Raw genomic sequence first — 27,671 nt, forward strand, 5'->3', positions numbered from 1 at the left:
GGGCAAGCACCAGGACAGGAATGGCATGGAACATTGTGATTACCAGCTATCAAAACATGTATTGGAACAATCTGTGCAGGAGCGACTTTTCCATATACATATCAGAATGTTAGATTAACAGGCTCACAGTTCAGATCCCCTCGGGACAATACCATTGAAGGCATTGGTTCGGGATGTTGTACATAAATTCTTATGCACTGTCTGCTTTTGGGTCTTGGGGATTTTAGTAGGGGACATATTATGAGCATAGCCACTGTCTGTGATGGATACAGATGAATTCTCCTGTGGCCTCCAAGGGATTGCTGAAGAAAATATTGAGAAACTACTTTGGGTTTAACTCAGACAAAAGATTTTCCTACAAAAGGCCTACAGGTAAGCACTAGCTGTGACTTGATACCTTTACTCGATGAGGTATTTCTGGCATATTTTAAATATGTGGAACCTGAAGGAATAAAGAAATGTAAGTCCAAAGAGAAAGTATTTCTCTCCTATCCGTGTATTTCTTTATCAACTTGGTCATGATGCCTAACACCCTTAAATAAGGGTTTTATATAATTCCGTTGAGAAACAGAGTAGTCTCCAACCTTCCAGAATTTTAAAGATCCTCAGAATAATCATATTGGGATAAAATTTGCTCAGGGATTGATTCATATTTCAAATTTATGGTGCTCTTCCCTATTGATTTTCACTCCCTGGGTGATCTCGTCTGGTATCATGGCTTCAAATACCATCGATGTGTTGACACTCCCATATTTATATCTCTGGCTTAGACCTTTCCTCTGAACTCCAGGTTATATACCCAGTTGCCTGATTCACACCTCCACTTGGTGTCTAAAATCTTCTTGAGCCTAACATGTCCAAAATAGAATTCTTGTTAACCCCCACTAAACCTGATAATTCCAAAGGCTTCTCCAACTCTGAATGGCAACTTCATTCTTGAGGTACTCAGTCCAAAAACTTGGCGCTATTCTTTCTTCCTTCCTATCTCACAGCCCATATTCACCTCTCTCAGCAATTCCTATAAGATTTACTTTTCAAAATGTATCTGAAATCGGACCCCTCTGTGTGACCACTTTGTGCCACCGGTCCCGGCCACCGTCACCTTTCATCTTAATTATTATAATAATATTCTAACTGGTCCCCCTGTTTGTTTACACCATAGAGTTTCCTCCATGGTCCTTCTAAAATGTAAATCAGGTTGTGGCACCCCTCTGTTCAAACCTTCTGGGATTTTCTGAAAATATGGACAGTAAAACAAAGCCCTTAAAATGACCTACAAATTTTGGAGTGCCTACAGCCTCCCTCACCTCTGTCCTCACTTCCTAACAGTCTCTCTTGTATTCTGTTCTAGATAGTAGCCTGCTTGCTCTTCCTCCATAATGCCAGGCATGCTATAGTCTTGGTCCTCTGCTTTTTGTTTCTTTTTCCTGTAATGCTCTTTCACCAGATCCTCTGGAGGTGACCTTTTACACTTGTCTGTCAACATTTAGATTCTGATTACTCCCTTCATTGACATCATTGGACCATGGATGGTAACAAAACTTGGAATAATGCACTGTTAGTTGTGATTCCCTCTATGTCTCATCTTAGCAAACTGTCCTTTTGTAAGTAGGCTTGAATTGTCCTAATTTGAATATGCCATCCTGCTATGACCCTGAGTGACACAATAATTACCATTATATTTAGCATTTATTGGTACTGTAAGGTAATAGGCCTGCAAAATGGGATTCTGACAATGAGTTTCTCTTAAATTAATAGAGCACATGGAGAATCATCTTTCCAGGAGAAGGTGGGACATAGGCGCTCCATGTAATGAAAAGGCATTTCTATTACCCAGATTATCACTGATGGTGATATAAATGATATGCAGATGGGGGACATGGCAGTGGGAGATCACTGTGGCAACAATAGGGACCATAAAGATTGCAAGTGAGCTGGTTTCTTCTCTCCCTCAATAGCTTACTTATTAGGGGGGAAAATAAGAGATATAAACTTATATAACACATGTAGAGAACCAGATGGCCTCTATGAAAGATTTGAAGGAATTCCTTATTTCCTACTGTTGCAGGATATATTTGGCTAAGGCACAAGCCCAGGATCTGGTTGTAAGGGGTGAAGGATTGCAGAATTAAATACTGAAGCCTGCCAGGTTTCTCTTCTAAGGCAACTGGTAGAAAAGGACCTGTACCCTGAAGCAGGGGATTGGGACATTTGAACACATACTGGGCTGAGGATTTTGACACTCAAAATTCTCCTGAAATTTTCTTGCCTAGGGAGGTAGTGTCTGCCTCATACCCTTCCTCTAAGTAATGCTCTTCTGCATAAAAACTCTGTAGTTATTGAACCTAAGGTGGTTGCCTCATAACCTAATGTTAGTTTTTCTCACAACCCAACCTCAGGCCTTGTCATTCCTTCTAGACCTAAAATGAGAATTTTTTTTTAACAACATAACACAGTTTGAGAAGCTCAAGACCTGCCTCCAGGAGGAAAGTGCATATAGAAAAGGACAGAAGAATTGACTAATCTGTATCAGCAGATGCAATTGTGTGGAATTCTAAAGGTTCTGTAGCAAGGGAAAAAACTATATGGTGGACCAGGCCAGAGTCATTTATGTGGGTCCACTTACCTGGAAGTTAGATGTAAATGTTATCTCCAGGACCTGGAAATGCACTAATAGTCTACTAGGTTTCTTAATTGAATTCTATACTCATACATAGAACTCACTTGGCATATTGCAGAGGACAGAGTCTAAAGGCTTAGGAAGATGGAAATATTGGAATAAATATATTATAAATAAAAGTGCTTAGCCACTACCTTGTCTTACCCTTTGGGAGGACCCAGAGGACCCATCATTCACCAAAGCATTAAGAAATGCATCAGGGGTGCCTGGGTGGCTCAGTCGGTCGAGCATCTGACTTCATCTCAGGTCATGATCTTATAGTTTGTGAGTTCGAGCCCCGCATTGGGCTCTATGCTGACAGCTCAGAGCCTGGAGCCTGCTTCAGATTCTGTGTCTCCCTCTCTCTCTCTGCCCCTCCCCTGCTCATGCTCTGTCTCTCTATCTTTCAAAAATAAACATTAAAAAAATAATAATAAAAAAAGAAATGCATTGGTGTGAGGGATAACAGTATGGAAAGATCTATGATGGCTCCTCTTGGATCAGAGATAATGAAGGGGATGATGCAATGTAATTGGGTACACTGATCTTAATGTGACTAGTAGGAATCGCAGAATTATAGAGGACATTACTAGCAATTAATTGTAGAAGAAGTGGTGGATGCTATTGCTATAATAAGCCATAGGACTTGAATGGTAATCATGGAATTTGGATTTGAGGAATCTGTGACAATGTTTAATTGATGAGGGAGTCCCTAGTAATAAAATATATGGCAGCCTACTAATAGACTGTTTGACATATAGAAGAGGAAAACGTTTTGGCCCACAGTAAAGAAACCTAATTCAAATTTTTGAAGTGGATTTCATGCCTTCTATACAATTTCTAAATTTGTTCAAATCTAAATTGGTTCAAATACCTCAAGTCTTTTAACTAAGGAGAAGTCCAGGTCTCTTTGTAGAAAGACATTATAATATGGAACTATCAATCCTGTAAATCTTTTCCCAAGACTCCCCTGGGAGATCTGAAGCCATTTATTATGGTGACTGTGCATTGAGCCAAAGGTAAATGCCCAGATTTTCTGGAAGTTATTAGGTATCGTCCATGAACTGAAGCTAATCTCTCAAGACCCCAAATAGCTTTTTGTTTTCAGAAGCAGAAGGACTGGGGATAAATACTACTATTATTTCCTCATTCAGAAAGTTTAGGGGAATTAATTTTCAGGAAGAGGCAAAATACCCATATTGACATTTTGACCTATGAAGTGGGGAGATATTATGGTAGAAAAGATTGAATAGACATCCCTGAAACTGCCTCCAACCCTTCCCTCCCTCTTCCCATAAGATCAAAAGTGATATTCAATTCCTGGAGATATTGTAGAGATTAGTATCAGTATACAAATTTTGAGAAATAAAATGGTTACGCTTGCCATATATTACTTAACATTAGCCTATTTGACTGATACAAAAGCCAGATGTATTATGGAGAATAATAGTAGCCTATAGCAAACTTAATCATGTAGTGATTATATTTGCAGCTGTGCTGGGATTCTATTTTAATAAGTGAGGGAGATCAGAAGCAGTTTGCATTTACATAGCAGAGACTACAGTATACCTTCAGTATTTTGCCCAAGGGCTGTGCCACTCTCTTACTCTATGTTATAATCCAGATGGGCCTTCATCATCTTGTTATTTTACTGAACATCTCACTTATCTACTATACTACATAATGGTGACACTGTTAGCTGGGTCTGGTAAGTAGGAAGTATAAAGCACTCAAGATATCTTAATAAGATGTATGCATTCTAGCGGTTAAAATCTGTTATGTTTCAGGGTCTAAAATATGATTGTCTGGTAAGCATAATGTGATCTCTTTTCTGAACTAGCTGCTACACCTTACACAACACTCACCACTTAGAAAATGGTATGCATCTAAAACCAGTTAGGATTCTGCAGCCAATGCATATATTTGGGGATGGTGCTCTCCCTCATTTATTGGCAAATCATAAGGTTACAATTTTTGAGTGGGACCTCTAGGAAGAAAGGGCTCTGTGGCAGGTCTAAGTTGCAATGCAGGTTACTTTGCTATCTGGACCTAATAATATGGGACACTATAAATAAAGGAAGTATTTGTGGCAGAGAGAGATGCTCTTTGAGCCTCTGGCAAATTCAGTACGAAGATCACAGCACAGGGTTCTGGAATGAGGCCATGTCCTTCTTTACTGACAAATATTTTCCATTTGAAAAATAACTCCTGGCTTGCTAGCTGGTTCTGATGGACACTAACCATTTGACCATGGGATATAAAATGACTATGCAATCTGAACTTCACATTATATATAAAGTATTACTTGACCAACAGAATTTAAAGTTGGACATAAACAATAAAATTGAAATAGTATCTGCACATCCAGTCCCGAGCATATTCATCAATCTTCAGGAGCAGATTCATATTGTATTTGCTTCTCTTGTTTTGTAATCTTTTCCTCATCCACACTTATGACTGCATGGAGAGTTCAAAATGACTACTTAATTGTGGAGGCAAAGCATGGGCCTGATTTATGGATAGATCTCCATGCTTTGCTGGCACCAGATGAAGAAGGACAAACATTACACAACAATCACACTCAGTGGTGACCTTGAAAGACATGTATGATGGAGTCATTATTACTCCATGATAATGTTAACAGCTGATGGGATTTCATAGGTCTCCCAAGATGAGAACATGTAGTTTTCAACTGGATGAAGGAAAAAAAATGAATGGTGAGGGGCGAAACATGTAGGTTTTGTTGAATATATTCCATGTGAAATTACAGATCAACTTTCACCCTTCTAAATTTTGATCTCTGCCCTGGAAGAATGGTTTGTGTGGGCTACATCCCAGGCTTCTCTGGCTTTCAGCTGAGGATGGCCAGTAGAGATCCCAGGCAGGCGATCAGAACGAGGGCGAGCATTTATTCCCATGGCTCTTTTCTTGTGAAATCATTGCAAATTAGTTTAAATTTGACTCAACATCACTGTTTATTTCAAGGTAATTTAACTTTTTTCTATATGACTCTTTCCTTTTATGTCCTGATAACTGGTCCTTTCCCTTGTCCTTTTAGGCCTATGGGTAATGATAGCACTGTTCTAACCAGTTCTGAGTTACTGCACAACCCTTCTTGTTCAGAACCACCCTACCTACACCTTTGTAAGTAGGACCTTAATTAAAAAAAATCCTCTAAAAATGTCCAATTTGAGAGTGCCATCTGTTTCCTATAGGGAAATACACCTCGGGCAGTCTTCTTCCCTCTTAACTCCACTCTGTTCATTATTTAGAGCTCATGCATTTTCAAGTGACAAAAATATTCCAACTAACCTTGCTTAAGCTGAAAAAGCATAGGGATTTATTGCATCACTAGAAAGTCCAAGGGATAATTCTGTCACCAGGCATGGTTGATTCCAAGAGCTCACATGATGTTGGCAGGGTTCTCTCCTCTTGGCTTTAGTTTGTGTTGCTTTCCTTTTTTAGGCAAGTCCTTTCCACAAAGTGACAAATATGGACACTGGCTGTTCTGGCTTATGGTGGCTTTACAGATTACAATCCTAGGAAAAAGAGCGTGAGAGATACTGCAAACATCCTAACACACATTGTGATGTGATTCCAATGGTGAACTGTTGGGTGTAGTTGAGGTGGCTTTCCTGGCTGTCATGTTGGCACTCACGTAGAATAAATGAACAAACTCTGCAGTCTGGCAGAGGAGTGGCTGTGAATGGAAAAGAACATTGCCTGGATCAGAGGAGGGCCATCTCCCAGCTCTCCACTGGAGCTGATTCTCTTTGAAGTATATACTTGAAATCAAGGAAGAATGTTGATAATAGAGGGTATAGGGCAAGCCAAAGTCCAGCTTCTCTTTTAACTGGAACACTCCTCTTGCTAGAATAGTGTCACTTGTCTGCCTCAGAAGAAAAACTGTTTTGGTAAATCCATTTGGAATGGCCTCTCAGCCTCAATCAGATCACCAAACTCAATAATATTGTGAAGAGGGATTCTCTTGGGTGAACAGTGAAATGGAACTGTTCAAAAGACTTCATAAAAGGCACAAAAGCCCTTTGCCAACCTTGCGTGTCTCTCTTTTTGGTAACCTTGCTGCAAATATAACTTGGAGCAGTTTGTATGAATCTTTGGGGTGACAATGGATGTAAGGAAACAAACTTGTCTGGGATAGAGGATGTATTGCACCTTCTGTGATATGAAATGCATAATACGGCTGGATTATAGCAGCAGAGGGAACAGATAGGTAAGGTGGAGTGAGCTCCTGAAGGGAACGGCCCCCATTGGCATAGTTGGTAGAGCCATGGAAAACCTTTGGGATTTCTTATCCAAGCACAATGTGAGAGTGGCAGGCGTGAAAGACAGCTTTGGCTATGGTGTTAGTAGATTGGTGTTATAGCTGTTTATGAAAGAAGTGCCTGGGGTCTAGACAAGGGAATTCACAGTTTACTGGAGAGAAAGTAAGACAAAGAGATAAAGAAACCGCTCTGTGCTGAAAACAGAATAATATATGCTAAGAAGTGGTAGATAGAATTCATTTGCCTTTTAAATTCTTGTTTGCACACATCGAGCCAGGAACCAAAGTAGTATAAAAATACAAATTGCATCTTTCACAGAGCAGATAACATTTTGTGACTGGAGATTTTGGCATGTTTTATTCAATAGATATTGGTTAAATTCTTTATTATTATGTACTTAGTACCTACTCTGAAAATTAGTGTGATATAATGGAAAAATATGGGTTTTGTGTCTGGCAAGGTGGGTTTTAGATACCTTTTCTGTCACTTAACTAGCTTTGTGCTTTTGGCCAAATTTCTGAACTTCATGCATAAAACGCAGCACACAGTTCCCACCTGCTAGGATTGCTGTAGATATTAAATCAGGTAATGTGGACAAAGTGGCTGGCACAATGGTTGTTATATGAGCAAATGGTTGCTGATATTACTACCAAATCCTTAATTAGAAGAGATCCATTCAAAGCAGGATGGCATCATAGCTCTGGTTAGTTGACATGTATATCAATATTTACGCCTACCCACCTTCCCATTTTAAATTGTTTAAACTAATCGAGCATGTTAAGGTTCACCATCTTTCACTTTTTAGCCTACTTGGGAAAGGGGTTTGTCCAAGGGGTTTTTCTGTGGTCTGGTTTCATCCCCCCACGGGGATCAAAAGGTGGTATATGCTTTGCGTGTCAGCCTGGCTCACAGACTGCCCTGGAGAAGATATAGCTGACCTCTGCTGAGGTTTAGAAATTGAGACGTAGTTTGAAATTTCTGATCTACACCATGGGCTTGTTCCTATACATTTCAATAGCTCAATATTTTCATTGTGTATTTAAATGTCAACGTAGCTTGACCTCTGGATCTCCCCTCATTTTGCCACCACTTAAAGCTACGGGTGCAGACCTTGTTATTGTTTCTACATTAGCAGATGAGAGAGGTACACTTAAATGACATATTTGTTCTTTTGTTTTAATGGAATGAATTAACCTGGGGGTGGGGTGGGGTGGCGGGAAGCGCTACAAGTGTGCAAGCAGGGGGCATGTGTGAATCAAGGGCAAGTGTCTCTTTTTTAACGTGTATGCACATTATTTAAGAAATGAATACAGCAAATTATATCTTTCTCATTACTATGGATGCCTTTGGATTCTCCCTCAGTTTAAAATTTGACTTGTGGAAACAATATTTCAGAAGTTGGGATTAGAATTCAATATAAGTAAATACTTTTCCTGACATTTTAAAATCAGAGACAACATATGGTAACTGTTGTCTGTGGATATATTCATTTTGGAAATTTTCTGTTTGCTTTCTGCTAATTCTAATTCAGAGCTAAGTATCCTGTTCTCATTTTCTTCTCAGTTATCTTGTATTTATAACTTCTTTCCGATTTTCCTATGTATGTAAAAGAGGTATCTTGAGCCGTACATCAACACAACAGCGAACAGGGGGGCCTGGGTGGCTCAGTCAGTTAAGCGTCCGATTCTTGGTTTCAGCTCAGGTCATGATGTCATGACATCATGGGACTGATCCCCCCCGCATCAGTTGTCTGTGCTGACAACACAGAACTTGCTTGGGATTCTCTCTCTCCCTCTCTCTGCCCCTCCCCGCCAATAAATAAATAAACTTAAAAAAAACCTTAAAAAACAACAACAACAACAACAGCAAACAGGAACACAGTTGTGCAAAGCAGAAGTACCTCATTAAATTTATCTTTTTAAAAGTTACTTTTAAAAATCAATGACTTATTTTATAATGGCATACAACTAAAAATATTAGTTTTAATTAGTAAGTGCATTTGTTTAAAATTTTTTTTTTAACGTTTATTCAATTTTGAGAGACAGAGACACAGAGCACGAGTGGGGGAGGGGCAGAGAAAGGAGACACAGAATCCAAAGTAGACTCCAGGCTCTGAGTCATCAGCACAGAGCCTGACGTGGGGCTCAAACTCATGAGCCATGACATCATGACCTGAGCCGAAGTTGGACGCTTAACCACTGAGCCACCCAAGTGCTGCAGTAAGTCTATTTCTTTATGTAAAACCTCCATACTAGACATTTTCAGGTTGCCAAAAACAGAGGCATGCTTAAGGCACCAAAGATCAGTGTTTATGGGGAGCATCTGTAGAAAGCGCATACAATCGCTAGAACATCATTGGCGAAGACAGGTAGCTCTGATTGTTCATCAAGTTTCAACAGCAGTTCAACAAGTTTCAACAGATGCTGAAACGGCATTTCAACAGCAAATGCTCCATCACTGCCGTAATTCAGACACTTCATCTCTGTTTCAACTCCTTCTACTTCTCCTTCCATTAAGGACCACCTGACCCTGTTTGTGAGTTTTATCTTCTAAAGGGAGGCAACCACAGAGACAGACTATGGGAGAGAAACTGAGAGAGGAGATATGGTTTGATGCCCTTTATGAAAATTTCTGCATCAAAACACCTGGTCAGCCTGTGGCTCAGGTACTGTCCTTTGGCCTAATTAGCTGTTGGCCAGAAGAACAGGGTCATAAAGCATGAGATTACATGCCTGAGGGGCCATCTGGTATAAATTATGGTGTCTTATGCCTATTCCCTCTTTTCTTAATGGAGGACATGGTCATGCAAACTTTCAAAGCAAGATACAGTTCTCTACAGTATATGTCACGAACTCAAAATACAGAATCTATTACCTTCCAGGAACTTAAAACACACACCTTATTCCACAACCATTCAGATGATTGATATTAAAAAAGAAACCAAGAAAATAGCAAGTGTTGGCGAAGACGTGGAGAAATTGGAGCCCTTGCACACTATTTACCCCATAAAGGTTGTTGTGAGGATTACATGAGTTAATACAGCATTTAGAATAATGTCTGCAACATATCAAGCGCTCAACAAATGGCAGCTGCTCTTACAACCCGACTATGCATAAAATGTGATTTTTTTTTTCCCTAAATGAATTGAATATATCCGAGTGACTTTGGTAGGTGCGTCTTCTTTTACATCTGAGATAAGGAATTCCTTAAAAAAATTTTTTTAGGGTGTATTCATTTTTGAAAGAGAGACAGAGACAGAGTGCTAGCAGGGGAGGGGAAAGAGAGAGAGGGAGACACAATCGGAAGCAGGCTCCAGGCTCTGAGCTGTCAGCACAGAGCCTGGCGTGGGGCTCAAACCACAATCCGTGAGATCATGATCTGAACCGAAGTCAGGCACTTAACTGACTGAACCACCCAGGTACCCCTGAAATGAGGAATTTCTAATAGAAAGTCCTAATGTGCTAAATGTGAAAGAACAAACGTTCTTTGCCTTGGGAACGTAATAGGTTGGCTTCTTTAGATCAGATGCAGCCATATATAAATCCATATATTATAATCTGTTAAGTTAGCGGTATTTTTTGCTTGTAATTTTCAATTTCACCACTAAAAGAAAATATAGTTACACATTGGATACTTTGCTTTCTCAGGCTCAGTCATTAGATTTTTTCTAACTATCCTCTCTCAGTTACTCTGCGTTTGTGTTTATTGTAGAATGATTTAGTGAGCTTCTGAAACATGGTGGGGCATATCTAATTTTGCAAACCAGACCAGGCTAGACACAGAAGGATCACATTTGCATAATGGCCACAGTACAGCTAAACTTATAGCATTTTCCTTTGCATAACAATGACATTCAAATTATTATGCTGCTCAAAATATAGCAGTAAACTAACCCAGTCAGGTGTCCCAGTTTAATATAACATACTGTGGTCCTTTTCTCCCTGAACATACCTAATGATGCTCTTGTTTCTCCGATTTTTTCGTGTCGGAATCCAATAGGACATCTCACATGAGTATGTGTGTGTGAGCTTGTTTGTGTATATGAGAGTCTTGTTTAAAACAAAAGAATCTGTTTTCCTGATTTGTCTTGACTCCTATTGAAATTATTTTCTCAGCTTCTATTCTTATCGATGCAATTTAAATAATTTTTAAAAGCCTAGTAAATATGTACATATGAACAGTAACATTAGCAATTTGTGTAAACAGATACTATGATTTTAGAGTGTCATGTGCTTTCAAAGTGTTCTCTTAAATTAGATATCCTGAGGATATAGCAATTGTCTTTGGCTGCCACAATGTCGTGTTGTCCAGTGGTACATGGAAAAACCTAAAGCTCTAGGTCTTTGTTGGGTTCTTTTTTCTCTTGAATAATAGTTACGAGCATGGGATTTGGCATCCTATAGATCCAGGCCACCGCTTTACCATTTGCTAGTCATGGGACTTTGGGAAAATGAACCACTCCAACCCTCAGTTTTCTTATTTACAAAGTGGAGTCATGATGCCTATGTCTGATTACAAGGGGGTGATTATGAGGATTAAATGTGAAAGCACAGAATATGGTTTCCTTCTCGGGCTAGCTCCCCATCATGATGGCAAGATGGCCAGAAGCAGCTCCGGACTTACATCTGACTGGTTAAATAACTATGAGAAAGAGAGCTAGCCCGGTTCACAAAACAATCCCTGTGGCCAGAAGGAAGGAACACATGAAATGGCCAGGGTCTCATGCCTACTATTTTTTTTTTAAAGATTTTTTTCCCTTAAGCCGCACTGAACTATAATCTACCTGTGATAAAGTTCACCCAGTTTATGTGTATCATTTGATGAGTTTTGATGAATGTATGCTAATGTGGAACCACCACCAGATCAAGGTATAAAACATTTCCATCACCTCAACAAATTCCTCTGTGCCTCTTAGTCCCGCTCTTCCCTGGTCCCAGCCCCTGGCAACCAATCATATACTTCTCGTCACTACAGTTTTATCATTTAACAGAAGTTTATACGAATTGAATCAAAGGGTCTTTTATGTCTCTCGTCTTTTATTTAGCATGCTAAGTGCTTTTCAGATTAATCCATGCTGCTGCCTATATAAGTAATTCTTTCTAGTTCTGAATAGTAATCGATTGTATAGACACAGCACAGTTTGCTTTTCCACCACCATCTGATGAATTTGGGTTGTTTCCAGTGTTTGGCTGTTATGAATAAAACTAGTATGAAGATTCATCACAAGTCTTGATATAGATGTATGGGTTTCTTTTCTTTTTAGTGTGTGTGTCGGTGGGGGGCGGGGGCAGGGGTAGAGTTGGGTATATACCCAGGAGTGAGATTTCTGGGTCACGTAGTAAATATGTATTTAATTTAATATAAAACTGTCGGACTGTTTTCCAAAGTAGTTACACCATATTTCCTTCTGACTAGTGATATATGAGAGTCAGTGACTGCTCATTCTTGCCCATACTTGATATTGTCAGTTTTTGGAATTTTAGGTGTTATTTTGGGTGTGTAGTGATATGTAACTGTGGTTTTCATTTGCATTTCCCTAATGACTAATGGGGCTAAGCATCCTATAATGTACTTATTGGATGGAGTTTTCTGTTTACATTTTTGATTTTTTAAAAATTGGGTTGTCTATCTTTCTAGTATCACCTTTTAAGTATTCTACGTATATTCAGAGTACAAGCTCTTTATCAGATATAGGTTTTGCAAATGTTTTCTCCTACTCTGTGGTTTGTCTTTTTATATTCTTGAAGGTGTTTCTTGAAGAGTAAATATATTTCATTTAATATTAGCTATCATTTAAAAATATTTCATATTTTTTTTATACTTTACCAAACAAATCCGTTCCTTCTTCAGGGTCACACAGATTTTCTCCTATATCTTATTTTAGAAGTTTTAAAATTTTATCTATCTTTACATCTATAATCTATTTTGAGTTATATGCATACGGTGTGAGATAAAGATACAGGTTCATTTTATTGCATACAATAATCCAGTGTCCCAACATCATTTGTTGAAATAGAATTATTCTCTACCAAATTACCCTAACCTCTACCTTGAAAATCAGTTAACTATATACATGTGTATATTTATATCTTGATTCCTTATTATGTTAAAATTGTTCATTTTTTCTATGTCAATACCAAACTCTCACGATTAATTATAGGTTTATATTAAGTTTTGTAATCAGGTGGTGTAAGTCCTCCACCCTTATTCTTCTTTATCTTATTGTTTTAGCTATTTTTGGTCCTTTGAATTTACATATAAATTCCAGAATCAGTTTGATAATATCAGCTAAAGTCTGTTGGGATTTAGCCAAAGACTGCAGGGAAGCTACAGATGGATTTGGAGAATTGACATCTTAAAAATACAAACTTCTGATTCGTGAGCATGGTTTATTTCTCCCATTTATTTTAGCGTTCTCAAATTTCTCTCAGCATTTCTCAGAGTTATCGGTCTTATATGTATGTCGCTGGCTGTATCCTTAATATTTCAAATTTTGATATTATTATAAATTATACATTAAAAATTTTAATTTCTAGTTGTTCATTGCTAAGAAATAGAACTATAATAAATTTTTGAATTTTTATTTTATTTTTTATTTTTACATTTATTTATTTTTGAGAGACAGAGCACAAGCGAGGGAGGGGCAGAGAGAGAAGGAGACACAGAATCGGAAGCAGGCTCCAGGCTCTGAGCCGTCAGCACAGAGCCTGAGGCGGGGCTCGAACCCACAAACCGTGAGATCATGACCTGAGCTGAAGTCAGATGCTCAACCGACTGAGCCACCCAGGCGCCCCAGATTTTTGTATATTAACTGTGTATCTTGTCATCTTGCTAACTCAGATATTAAACTTGGAAATGTTTTCATAAATTACTTAGAATTTTGCTCATGGACAGTTATATTATCTCCTTTTCCAATCTGTATAACTTTTATTTCTTTTTCTTAAAAAAATTTTTTTAATGTTTATTTATTTTTGAACGACAGAGAGAGAGCACAAGCAGGGGAGAGGTGGGGGGGGGGGGGGCCCGCAGGGACACAGAATCCAAAGCAGGCTCCAGGCTCTGAGCGGTCAGCACAGAGCCCGATGTGGGGCTCGAACCCACGAATCATGAGATCATGACCTGAGCCAAAGTCGGATGCTCCACTGACTGAGCCACCCAGGTGCCCCTATTTCTTTTTCTTGATGTAATGCTCTTGTTAGGACATCTAACACAATGTTTAATAGAAGTGATATTGTAGATATCCTTGCCTTGTTCTCAATCTTAGAGAAGCATTTAGTTTTTTTTTTTACCGTTAAGTATGGAATTAGCTTTGGTTTTATATCAATGCCTTTTATCGAGTTGAGGAGGATTTCCTCTATTCCCAGTTTGTTTGGAGTTTTTACTATAACCAGGTATTGAATTTTGAAATGTGCCTGTTTTGCATCTGTTGAGATGTTCATATGAGTTTTTCTTTTTTTAGTCTCATTATATGATGACTATTTGATTACTTAAGGTATATTTAAACACTCTTGTATTCCTGAAACCATTCTTTGTCAGGATGTATTATGCAGGAATTTGATTTGCTAAAATTTTAAGGGTTTATGTATCTATATTCATGAGAGATATTGTTTTCCTTCTTGCCACATCTTTGTCTATTTTGGCTATAGGACAATGATGGCCACATGAAATGTTTTGTGAAGTGTTTTCTTCTCTATTTTCTGGAGCAATTTGTGTAGAACTGGGATTTTTTTTTTTCTTTCTTAAATGTTGGTAGTATTCACCAGTGAAGCCACCTAAGTCCTGAGATTTCTTTGTGGGAAGATTTGCAAGTAGAAAATTATTTTCTATTTCTTTTTGAGTAGGACTTGGAAGTTGGAAATTTTCAAGGTATATGTTTATTTCACTTAAGTTGTCAAATTTATTGGTGCATAGTTGTTTATAACATTCCCAGATTATCTTTTTAATTTCTCTAACTTCTGTTGTGGTATCTCCTTTTCAATTCTAGATATTTAAGTTTTTGCCATACTCTCTGTCTCTGTCTCTGTCTGTCTCTCTTAAGTGTGGCTAGGGATTTGCCAATGTTATTAATGTTAAAACAACAACAACAACAACAACAACATATGGGACTACATCAAACTACAAAAGTTGCATGGGGAAAGGAATGACTAAAGAAAAGACAACTTATAAAACATGAGAAAATATTTGCAAATCATGTATTGGATAAGGGGTTAATGTCCAAAATATATAATCAGGTATTAATATAGCCACTCCCCCTTTCTTTTGATTAGGGTTGACATGTACATCTTATTACATCTTTTTACTTTTAAACTGTTTGTAAGTGGATTTCTTGTAGGAAACCTATAGTTGGTTTTGTTTAGTACAGTTTGACAATCCTTATCTTTAAATTGGTGTTTTTGGGTGCTTAGGTGGCTCAGTAGGTTAAGCATCCAACTCTTGATTTCAGCTCAGGTCATGGTCTCATGGTTTGGGAGATAGAGCCCCGGGTCAAGCTCTGCACTGAATTTGATTTGCTAAAATTTTTATTAATAAGAGATATTAGTTAATAGTTTTCTTTCTTGCCATATCTTGGGATTCTCCCTCCCTCTCTCTCTGCCCCTCCACCTCCTCCTATGTGCGTGCGTGACTTCTCTATCTCAAAATAAATAAGTAAGCATTAACTTGGTGTGTTTATTTCATTTATATTTATATTTGGTCTGATTCTTCTTCTCCTCTTGGCAGTATATCTTCTATCATATTTTGAGGGCAGCAACGATTACAACTTTCTGTTAAAATTATTTCTCCTTGCTCTGATTCTAGGCTAAAGAAGCAAATTTATTATTATAAGTTTGCATTCCACTGGCTTTCTGCAGGTGTACTGGCAACAATACGATCCACGACAGTCTGACTAAAAGTTACATTTCTCATCATAGAGCTATCGATTGATATTCCTGGTGACACAGTGTCTTTGTAACCAGGGTTAGCCTCGGGAAGCGAATCCCTTGGGAGTGTGCCGCTGTTCTTCAGAGCTGAGGTTTGTACCTTTGACTGTGATTATCCCCTGGAGGGCCTACCACCCTTGGAGGTCCTGAATGGGTGTTCTGCTTTCCCAGACAGCTCTATCTTTGCCGTAACTAAAACAGGACCCGGTTCTAAATGAGTGTTTCTTAAACAGTGGTCTATGGAGTATTTACATAAGAATCATCTGGGCTGTGTCTTGTAGTGTAGATTCTGGGCCACAAACTCAGGCTAATTGAATTTATCTCTGGCAGGAAGCCCCAGGAATCTGTAGTTGAACAAGCTTCCCAGGTGATTTTCATGCACATGCCATTTTAAAAGCCATCATTCAATATTATGAGCTCTGATAATGAGGGAAATGCATCCTCTGTATTTATTGTAAGAGCTCTAAATTTTACACACGTGTTGTGTATTAATGCTATAGAGCGCATATACACAGGCAAAAATAAATATTAAAACATTGACATTTAGAATGAATAAAAATGGAAGTTCTGCTACATGTCTATATTTATGTCTATATTCTAATGGTTGTATTGTATTTACTCACTTTGGATTCACCCGTTCTTTTTTTTTTTAAGTTTATTTTTATTTATTTTGAAAGAGAGATGCAGAGCAAGTGGGGGAGGGGCAGAGAGAGAGAGAGAGAGAGAGAATCCCAAGCAGGCTCTGTGCTGTCAGTGCAAAGCTGGACAGAGGGCTCAAACCCACAAACCGTGAGATCATGACCTGTACTGAAACCAAGAGTTGGATGCTTAACCAACAGAGCCACCCAGGTGCCCCTCGATTTTCCTGTTCTAAACCTTAGGGGAGCTGGCTAGGCTGAGGTTTATTTTCAATAATTTTATAAAAGGGAACCAACACAAATGCTTCAAATGAATTATTGGGAGTATTGTCTTTCAACCATGATATTACCCAGGCTATACCCCAGACCAATTAAATATGAATCTGGGATGGGACTTAGGCTTGAGTATTTTTAAAAGTTCCCTGTGCCATCTCAATGTGCAAAAAGGTTGAGAATGTTGCTATGGGAACAATGCTTCTTAAACTTGAACGTGCATCAGAATCACCTGGAGAGCTTGTTAAAACACAGATTCTTGGGCTCTATTTGCACATAGGTCAGGGGTGCTGGTGGTGGTGGCGCTGATTTCGTGTTTCTAACCAGCTCCCAGGTGAAGCTGATGTTAGTGGTTTACAGACCACTTACTCTCAGTAGCACCGCATTACGGTGATGGTGGAGCCTCTCCAAACTTCCTGCCAGCTCTTCGTCTGTTTTGCCTTTTACTGGTTAAAAATTTCGATTCAGCCTATGCCTTATATTAATGAATCATTCCTTTGGGAATATAATAACTCCTTAAAACTGGTTTCATCCTTAGCTCTATCTTACATATTTGAGAAAGACCAATTACCACTCACTGTGTACTGCCATATCCTGATCATAAATGCTGTGACCTAAATGAATTAATATGGTCGTATTATCTTGGCCATGTGATGACCGACACGTCGACAAGTTTATTGAGCTACCTTTTCTCCTTTACTGAAAATGGTGATATCATATAGTCTCGATCCTGATTCCTACGAATGAAGATCCTTCTTCTTTCCAGAATTAGGTCTTCCTGGAGTTCTTTGGTACCAATTCTCAAATCTCAAAAGTAGAGACAGAGGAAATAGGCATGAGGACGCTCAGTTCCAGTCTGACTTTGCCATTAAATTCTCTGTGTATGTCTAAAAAAGACATGTTCAACTTTCTGGGCCTCATGCTCTTCATCTATAAAATAAGGAGTTGGACAGGTGAATATTTTTAAGTTCTTCTTCAGTTCCAAAATTGTCTTCTCTGTAATTTTACAAACTACCAGGCCTAGAGCAAAAAGGCTACTGTGTGAGTTTGTGTTGATTCGGTAATTCCGTACATTAAAATCAAAGGTGGTTCAAATGCTTAGCTCTCCGGAGATTTACTTGTCAGCTTTTAGGGCAGAACGAGTACAATTAAAATGGGTATAGTTTCATGGTGGCTTTGCTTCATCCTGCTGGGGCTAGGAAACCTCTCCAGAGAATCACCTCAATGATGAAAATCACCAGTTTCAATCTTCCTTTGGCAAAACAAAAGGACTCCGTTATGCTGGCAGAAATTGTATTCTTCTGTATAAAATCCTGCGTGCCAAATAAAGAAACTTGATAACATTATTGCCGGATTAAAAAAGAAAGATTAGTGATTTTTAATAAGGTTACAAATTGGAGCTTCTAATCTGTTAGCCCGATGTGGATCTGGTAGGTCATTCACAGCAAAGCTCTTGCATGGGAGGGATTTAGCATATGACTAATTTTAAGGGCTAACAACCTAGTAACACAGAAAGCTTGGGAAAATTAAAAGTACTATAGGTGTTTTAAAGAAAAAAATGTAGATTATAAAACTAACTTTTTTTAAAATTTTTAATGTTTTTATTTATTTTTGAGACAGAGAGAGACAGAGCATGAGCAGGGGAGGGGCAGAGAGAGGGGGAGACACAGAATCTGAAGCGGGCTCTAGCACAGAGCCCGACGAGGGGCTCGAACTCACAGAGTGTCAGATCATGACCTGAGCTGAAGTCAGATGCTCAACCGACTGAGCCACTCAGGTGCCCCTAAAACTAACTTTTGATTACTCAATAATTCCACTTCTGGACATATTTGCCAAGGAAATAATTAGAAATGTGGTAAAAGCTGTGTTCACGAAGATGCTGAGGGTAGGGTTATATAAATATACAATAGAAAAATATTGGAGCAGCCAATATCCACTAATGGAGTAGTTAAATGAATTACTCCATCCACGGGTTTGAATAATATGAAGACATAAACTGAAATATAATTATACAAAAACATGGAAAAAAATAGTTATAATATGTTAACTGATAAAACCGAAGGACAGACTATGTACCATAGTAATCATGATACAAAATCATGAATAGTGAAAAGGTGGTAACATTATGCAATAGTTACATAAGAATCAAGAGGTTATGGGTGACTTTTCCCTCTACTTTCTCAACTTTCCATAATGTTTCTGGGTTACCTTTACATTACAGTGGTTCGGAGCACAAATGTTGCCGCCATATGCCTGTGTTCAAACCTGGCTCTGCTTCTTACCACCTGGGTGAATTCGTAAAATTATTAACCTCTCCTCTCAGTTTCCTCATTTCAGAAATGAGGATAATTCTAGCAACTCCCGCATAGGTTGTGAAGATTTAATGAATTTGTATAAAAATCACTTAGATCAGAGGATATGCCGTGTGGCAAATATTATGTAAGTGTTCGCTCTTTATTATTGTTTAAAATAATTTATCTTATTTCATCTATAATGTCTTTTCTATTGATAGAAATATTGCACTTTTGGGGTGCCTGGGTGGCTCAGTCAGTTAAGCGTCTGACTTCGGCTCAGGTCACGATCTCGCGGTATGTGAGTTCGAGCCCCGCGTTGGGCTCTGTGCTGACTGCTCAGAGCCTGGAGCCTGTTTCAGATTCTGTGTCTCCCTCTTTCTCTGACCCTCCCCCGTTCATGCTCTGTCTCTCTCTGTCTCAAAAATAAATAAATGTTAAAAAAAAAAAACAAAAAAATATTGCACTTTTTTTTTTTAAATAAAGAGAATATAAAAGTTTCTTCCTCAAATCACTTGGCCCCTCTGACACATAAACACCGATCCCCCACAATGCAGGAAAAATTACTGGTAAGTTTATGTATTTTATACAGAATCCCTCTCCGCTCAGACTCTCATTTTCTATCTTATTTCTTGGAAAGTTTCTTACAGTACACTTAGATGCACCAATCGATTTACAGGTACTCACATAAATATGAGGATCAGTGATTACCACTGAAGTTGAAATAAGATCTTTGACTTCTTTTTGCTTGAGTCTCTGAAATCACCAGAGTTCATAGCACCCAAAGACGCTATGATCCTTGTCAGCAAATAAGGAAAACTTACTTTTTTAAACAACAGTCTGTTATAAGCAATTTTATTTCAGAAATTGTTGGGAGCTAGACTCTGACTTGACTTTTTCTAAGACTCCTTGGCACGGAATTTGTTTCCATAGTTATGAGGCAATACAGAAGAACCAAAACTCAGACTCATTAAAAATCAGATAAGCAAAAAACTTTTAAGTAAACTTTTAAAATGAGAAAATAGTTGGAATATTTGGAAGTGGATGAGACCTAGATATTGATAAATATTAGTAGTGACATGTAGATATTCCTAAATATTTAGTTAAAAATTTTTAATTTTTTAATATTTATTTATTTATTTATTTATTTTAACGTTTATTTATTTTTGAGACAGAGAGAGACAGAGCATGAATGGGGGAGGGTCAGAGAGAGGGAGACACAGAATCTGAAACAGGCTCCAGGCTCTGAGCTGTCAGCACAGGGGCCCGATGCGGGGCTCAAACTCATGGACTGCGAGATCGTGACCTGAGCCGAAGTCGGCGCTCAATCGACTGAGCCACCCAGGCGCCCCTAAGTTTTTAATTTTTTTAAATGTTTATTTATTTTTGAGAGAGAGAGAGAGACAGAGTGTGAGCAAGGGAGGAGCAGAGAGAGGGAGAGGAGACACAGGATCTGAAGCAGGATCTCTGAGCTGTTAGCACAGAGCCCAACGTCGGGCTAGAACCCACGAACTGTGAGATCATGACCTGAGCTGAAGTCGAAGGCTTAACCGACTGAGCCACCCAGACACCACTTAGTTAAATATTTTAAAGTGGAAGAAAGTTCCTAGGTCCACGACTACTTTGTCCCTAATACAGCTCCTCACAGGTGACAATTTTTTTTTTCACTTCTTACTGTTATTACTTCCATATACTTAAATAATGTGCTGGTACTTCTAGGTCTTGATTTTTTTCTAATCTGACGAACTGTTTTACCTAGCAAGTTAGTGCATTCGTATATGTGATGACTGCTTGTATATTTGAAATGAATTGCACAATCTTATTTTGTGTTCTCTTTCTCCATGCTTTCCCCTCCCTCCATCAGTTTCTGTCTTTTTGGATTTATGAAGATTTTTAAAATTCTCTTATTTGCTTTAGTTAGTTTAGAAGTTATGAAGTATATGTCTGCTGGGAATTTGACTTAACTAACTTAAATTGATCGATTTTTAAATGTGAAGGAGCGCCTGGGTGGCTCAGTCAGTTAAGCGTCCAACTTCGGCTCAGGTCATGATCTCCCGGTTTGGGTTTGTGTCAGCTGTACTGACAGCTTAGAGCCTGGAGCCTCCTTCGGATTCTGTGTCTCCCTCGCTGTCTGCCTCCCCCCCACCCCATGCTCTGTCTCTCTCTGTCTCTCAAATATAAATAAACATTAAAAAAAAACTTTAAATGTCAAACCGAAATTTTAATTTGCCTACAAACCCAATTTTGTCATGATATAGTATTCTTTTCATACATTGCTGTTTCCAAGTTGCTAATACTCCAGAAAGTTTTCTATCTGTATTGATGAGTAAGATCGGCCTCTACTACTCTTCCCTTTTACTGACATTGTCGGGATTTGCCACCGAGGCAATACTAATTCTTAACATCAGTTGAATCAGCTGAGAAGTCAAACATTTTTTTCAGTTCTTTGGAGGAGCTCATGTACAATTAGCATTGTCCTTCCTTAAATGTTCAGTAGAACTCAGCAGTGAAACAATTTGGACCTTGAGTTTTGTGGTAGAAAGTTTTATATTACCGACCTGATTAATTCAACATTAAACAGTTTTAAGAATTTATTTCATACAAATTGAAAAATTTTGTCCGTAGAATCTGTAATGATGTTATGCATTTTCAGGACTGAACTGTGCCTCCCTCTCTTTCTCCATCAGCCTGTTAATGTTAATAGTTTTATCAGTTACTTTCGACTTTGTGACCCTCTGTATTATGTATTTGTTTTCTATTTCGTATGAATATCATCTCTTTCTTTGAACTGATTTTCCTCTAACTTCTTGTGAGGGACTCCTAGCTCCTTTATTTAAGGCTGTGCACTTCACTCTACATAGTGATTTCGCTGCAACCTGTGAATTTTGTCAGGAAGTATTTTCAGATTTTACAAAGAAATTGATCATAAAGCAAGAGGTGGACTGTAGATGCTAAGACCTATTTCCTGATCACCCTTCAAGAAGAAATCATTGATCCCCTCATTTGCTGAGAGTCTTCTGGCAGAAGGCCTAAAGCTTAAGGCCCCTTTCCTGTACTGCCTTTCCTGGTGAGCGTGCCTCACTCAGGGTTATGCTTCCTTCTTTGGGCACTCTGCACCTAGTACCTGACTGAGGTAGGCTAGAAATTCCTGACCCTCCATGTTTGTAGCCACTCTATCAACAGTAGCCAAGTTATGGGAAGAGCCCAAATGTCCATCAACTGATGAATGGATTAAGAGGGGGTATATATATATATATATATATATATATATATATACACACACATACATATACAATGCTACTTGGCGATAAAAAAGAATGAAATCTTGCCATTTGCAACAGTGTGGATGGAGTTGGAGGGTGCTATGCTAAGCGAAATAAGCCAGTCAGAGAAAGACGGATATCACATGATTTCACTCATATGTGGAATTTGAGAAACTTAACAGATGATTATAGGGGAAGGGAAGGAAAAATAAGATAAAAACAGAGAGGGAGACAAACCATAAGAGACTCTTAAATATACAGACAGCAAACTGAAGGTTGACAGGGAAGAGAGCGTGGGAGGGTGGGGAAAGCGGGTGATGGGCATTAAGGAGGGCACTTTTGCAGATGAGCACTGGGTGTTATATGTAAGAGATGAACCACTGGATTCCACTCCTGAAGCCAAGACTACACTGTATGTTAACTAACTTAAGAATATGTTGAAAGAATAATAAAAATAAATAAATACATTCCTGACACTCCCCAGTTTGGGACAACACTTACAGGTCAGCTTCAGAACTCCCCCTAGAGTCTGCTCAGGTCTCCGTTGAAATTTCCCAGGTATACTTCTTCAGTCCGATATTGTTTTCTTCTCTTTATTCCCACAGGTATTGATCCCAAGAGTTTTCTAAAAATCCCCTGGAGGGGTAATCTCTGTATCATTCTTTCTCTCAGGGAATTAGACCTTTGAGAGAAGACTTTCTGGGAGAAATGATATTCAAGCTGAGAACTAAAGTAGCTGTCTAGAAGATAGGTGCGGTAAGTACCAACAGCCAGCTCACTGGGTGGGGTGGAGAGGCGTGTGCATGTGTAGGTGTGCTAAAGTGGAGTGGTGGTGGGGAAGCATGGCGGTATGAGAGAAAGAGCTAGAAAAGCATGCTTACCTAAACCACGGAGGAGTTTAAAGTCTACCTTGAGAAGTTTTGGGCCTTCCATCCCATTAGAAGTCCTACAGTTGTAGGTCCTGGGCACGGTTCATTGATTGGAAGGGCTAGGTGGGAACTCTTTGCCAGATAGAATTCAAGAATATACGTGGAGCCAAGTTTTGTTCAAATAGTAAAGATATTACCATTTCTTGAAGTATGATAGCACTTAGCCAACAACAAATGTTTGCAGATAGAAATGATCACTAAGTGATTCCAGAGTGTTTAACTATCCACTTCCTCATTAGAAGTCCATTTCACTGTTGACTTACCCAGCAGGATTTTGGAAAATGTTTTTACTCTATTGGGAACATGTAGCCTTCTATTCTTATGCCTTGCAGGCAAATGGCACCCACAGGGAAAATTCTGCACATTGTCAGTTCTCAGATATGCAACCAGCTCACTGCTGTGCTTTATTAAAGGCATAAATCTGAACTTGTGCTGAATATGTACAAAGGAAATTTGATTTGTTCATCTTTATAACATCAAAGAGTTACTCCAGTTCCAAAGGCAGCCTATTTACTGTCTCATTAAAGGATCAGCACCACAGTAATGTTTTCCAATAGGTGGTGTCACTGACAGCTTGGAGTTCCCTAGGTTTTAAATGCACTGGAGAGGGGCGCCTGGGTGGCTTGGTCGGTTAAGCGTCCGACTTCGGCTCAGGTCATGATCTCACAGTCTGTGAGTTCGAGCCCGCGTTGGGCTCTGTGCTGACAGCTCAGAGCCTGGAGCCTGTTTCAGATTCTGTGTCTCCCTCTCTCTGTGACCCTCCCCCGTTCGTGCTCTGTCTCTCTCTGTCTCAAAAATAAATAAACGTTAAAAAAAATTAAAAAAAAAATAAATGCACTGGAGAATGCAACATGATCCTATAGAAAATTCAAGCTAATACCTATTTCTTCAATTGTCAATAATTTATCAGCTATGGAAAAAGCACTGATTTTTTATTATTATAAAAACACAGTAAAAAAATTAAGCTTTTTGGTTAGGAACCTCTTTAAGTATTCAGAGAATCCACATAGAAGTAGGTGGCAGAGGGAGAATGGAAGGGGAGGGGGTGAGGAAAGTAAAAGAATATCTACGTTTATTTGACTGGAGAGAAAAATAATGATGTTTTTATAAAGATTTGAATAAACACTTCAAAGATCTGCCACCAGCAAGAAAGGTCAATAGAGTCCCTTTGATAATGGATTCAGCTGAAAGTAGCAAAACCTGTTGCATAAATACAGGACTTCAAGAGCAGTATTGCAACTCCTGAATGACAGGTTGTTAACCTTCCCAGTTCAGTGTATCCAGGAGAAAACAATGTTTGTGTATGGAGTTTCATCAAAACAATTGGCAGGCACAGTGATATTTTGTGGTGTAGCTCGACACAGGGAAGTCATTTCTTGCCCATGTAGTAATCCAGTGAGGACTGGTCATATGTTCCCACATACCTGTAGTGGAGGCTGGGAGGTGTAATCTGTGACTGGGAACCCACTTTGCAATGTCACCTCTGTATACTCTGGTAACTTTGGGGTCAGTTAACTCTCTTCCACATGAGCCATCACTGTCGTCAGAAAATTGGAACAGATCTCTTTTGATTGGTTTTTCTGATAATTCCTGCATTGATATGCAAACACCTAATCTATATGTAATCATCTGCATTTAGGAAAAAAATGATTATGTTCAGTTCAATTGAATAAAAATTATTGTTTTAAATATTATGGGGATCTGATGTTGTTGAGGTTCAATGTTAGATTCTGTGAATAAGATATTATTAGGGTCTTCAGGGAACTCTTAGAGAATATATTCTAATAAAACTCAACTTCAATAAAATGTAGTAAGTGCTAGTTTCTTTTAAGAGTGCTAGATGTTTATTCTTCCTATAGCTGAAATAAGGAATCATTCATTAGAGGATTGTCAGAAGCTCAGATACAATTGTACTGACATTTGAATAAAGTTTTTTGGTGTCATGTGTCAAATGAAACAAACTTGATAAGATTTCAGTATATCTCCTACATAAACACACACACACACACACACACACACACACACACAGTGGAATATTACTTGATGATCAAAAAGAATGACACCTTGCCATTTGCAATGACGTGGATGGGACGAGACTGTATTATGCTAAGCAAAATAAGTCAGTTAGAGAAAGACAAATATCATATGATTTCACTCGTATGTGGAATTTAAGAAACACAACAGACCATAGGGGAAGGGAAGGAAAAATAAGATAAAAACAGAGAGGGAGGCAAACCATAAGAGACTCTTAAATACAGAGAACAAACTGAAGGTTGCTGGAGGGGCTTTGGGTGCAGGGATGGGCTAGATGGGCGATGGGCAGTAAGGAGGGCACTTGTTGGGCTGAGAACTGGGTGTTATATGTAAGTGATGAATCACTAAATTCTCCTCCTGAAACCATTATTACTCTATGTGTAAACTAACTTGGATTTAAACAAAATAAACAAAAATAAAAAAAAAAAATTAGTATGGTTCTAACATGTAACCATGTAGAGAATTTTATATTGCATTGAAAATGTCTGATTTTGAAAAAAATTTTTTGACGTTTATTTATTTTTGAGACAGAGAGAGACAGAGCATGAATGGGGGAGGGTCACAGAGAGAGGGAGACACAGAATCTGAAACAGGCTTCAGGCTCTGAGCTGTCAGCACAGAGCCCGACGCGGGGCTCGAACTCACGGACCATGAGATCATGACCTGAGCCGAAGTTGGCCGCTTACTGACTGAGCCACCCAGGCGCCCAGAAAATGTCTGATTTTGAAGAAAACTCTTCTCAGTTCTGTCTTTCCAAAGTGGAGGAGCCGCAGACTCGGACGAGCCAATGTGATTTTTATTCCATAATATACCACATGCAGTCAGTCTTCTGACAACTAATAATTGATATTTGGCCTTACTGAGCTCTAGGTCAAGAAGTTTTCCATAGCACAGAGGAGTTTGACGTGCCACATAACAGCACAACCACAGCATATACAATCAATGCTTCGTCTTTCTTGTATCATTACTTGCTGTGTTCTTCAGTGCCCTCCACAGCCCAGAATTACTACCCCTAATTCCACCCTTGTGCTTTTTGATAAAGAATCAGACACATTTTTGGATCTTCAGATGGAATTAGTTATTATAATGGAAAGAAATTAAACCCCAAAGGCCTGGGTCTGCCATTGGGTGACCTGAAATATGCGTTTCACCATTCAGTGCCTTAGTTTCCTCATGTGTGAGAGTCTCACCGTCATGAAGCTACAATTTTCTACACATTTTGTTTAGTGAGTCTATTACTCTAGTATATTTCTGTATAATTATGTTGTCTATGTAGGGAATTCCAAAGTAAAAAAAAAAAAGTCCATTGGATATAGGCTATAGCCTTTTTGTTATTTAGATACAATCTACCTACTTGTTCAATTTGGAAATCAGTTGTTCACACTACCTTCGTTTATGTCTTTAGCTTCTTCTGTGCTGCATCTTTCTTATCTCCGTAAATACAAATTATCGACTACCTGAAACTAACTCCATAAGCTATGAGCTTAAAAATTGCACAATTCTTCTGTTTGGCAGTACTCGAAGGAGGAAGATAATGTATTGCAAATAAATAGGCTTGGTTTTGGGACTGCTTCCAATTTTGAATCCTTGGCAATGTTGGACTTCCACTGGAAAATAAAATTAGCCAAAGCTCTAGCTCAAAATCTTTTGAAAGATAAAGCTCTGGGGATCACTCTAATGTATTCAAGGTGTCCATGTGCCTTGAGTATGGCTAATAATAAGCTCCCTGGAAAATATGATGAAGATGCTGGCAGGTTATCAAAGTTCAACAAAAATCAACTGCATGCACATCTAAGGCTACCATTTCCAAAACAGATCAGTGGATTTTAGGTTTATTGTTTCATCTGGAATGTTAAGTTTGGGAGTGTGGGAGGCATTTTTCATCATCATAGGGAAGAGGACAATAAGCCTCGCCTCCCATATTCAGTGTGTATCCGCTTACTGTTTTATCTTAGCATCTGAAATTCAAAGTAGCTTCCTCCAAAGCAAAAGGCCACCCAGGAGCTGGAATGAAATGAGCACGAGGAGGAATTTGCGGTGAAATTTGGCCACAGTCCCTGAAAGCCCCCTTCCTGCATTTTTTCAGAGCGTAGGGTAATATTTGAGTGTCTGTAACGTGATAGATGTTCTACCCCCCCAGACTCAGTCTTGGGGAATTCTTCTCGGAGTGATTGGACTTCAGAAGTGAATAAAGGTATTACTTGCCTATTCCAAAATTCAGAGACACTGATGAAAATATTTCAGATCATAAGAATTTCCCTAGTAATCCAGCTACATATCAGGTTTATAGAAAAGGGTTTACTTTTCATAACTGAATAAACTCCCTTTCTATTCAGGAATTATGTAACTTCCAGCTGTCGTTTTTAACTAAGGAGATGAA

General features: G+C 38.7%; 1 long non-coding RNA gene across 3 annotated transcripts in view; it reads left to right on the forward strand.

The window, feature by feature from the left end:
• Positions 1-27,671, forward strand: part of LOC132692271 (uncharacterized) — a 67,320-nt gene that overhangs the window by 19,765 nt on the left and 19,884 nt on the right. For all 3 annotated transcript variants that reach the window (XR_013555197.2, XR_013555196.2, XR_013555198.2), the window contains exons 2-3: positions 228-372; positions 22,934-23,084. This is a non-coding gene — a long non-coding RNA (uncharacterized LOC132692271). The remainder of the gene's footprint in view (positions 1-227; positions 373-22,933; positions 23,085-27,671) is intronic.

Source organism: Panthera onca, chromosome B1, assembly GCF_046562875.1.
Source record: "Panthera onca isolate mPanOnc1 chromosome B1, mPanOnc1 haplotype 2, whole genome shotgun sequence".
NCBI lineage: Eukaryota > Metazoa > Chordata > Mammalia > Carnivora > Felidae > Panthera > Panthera onca.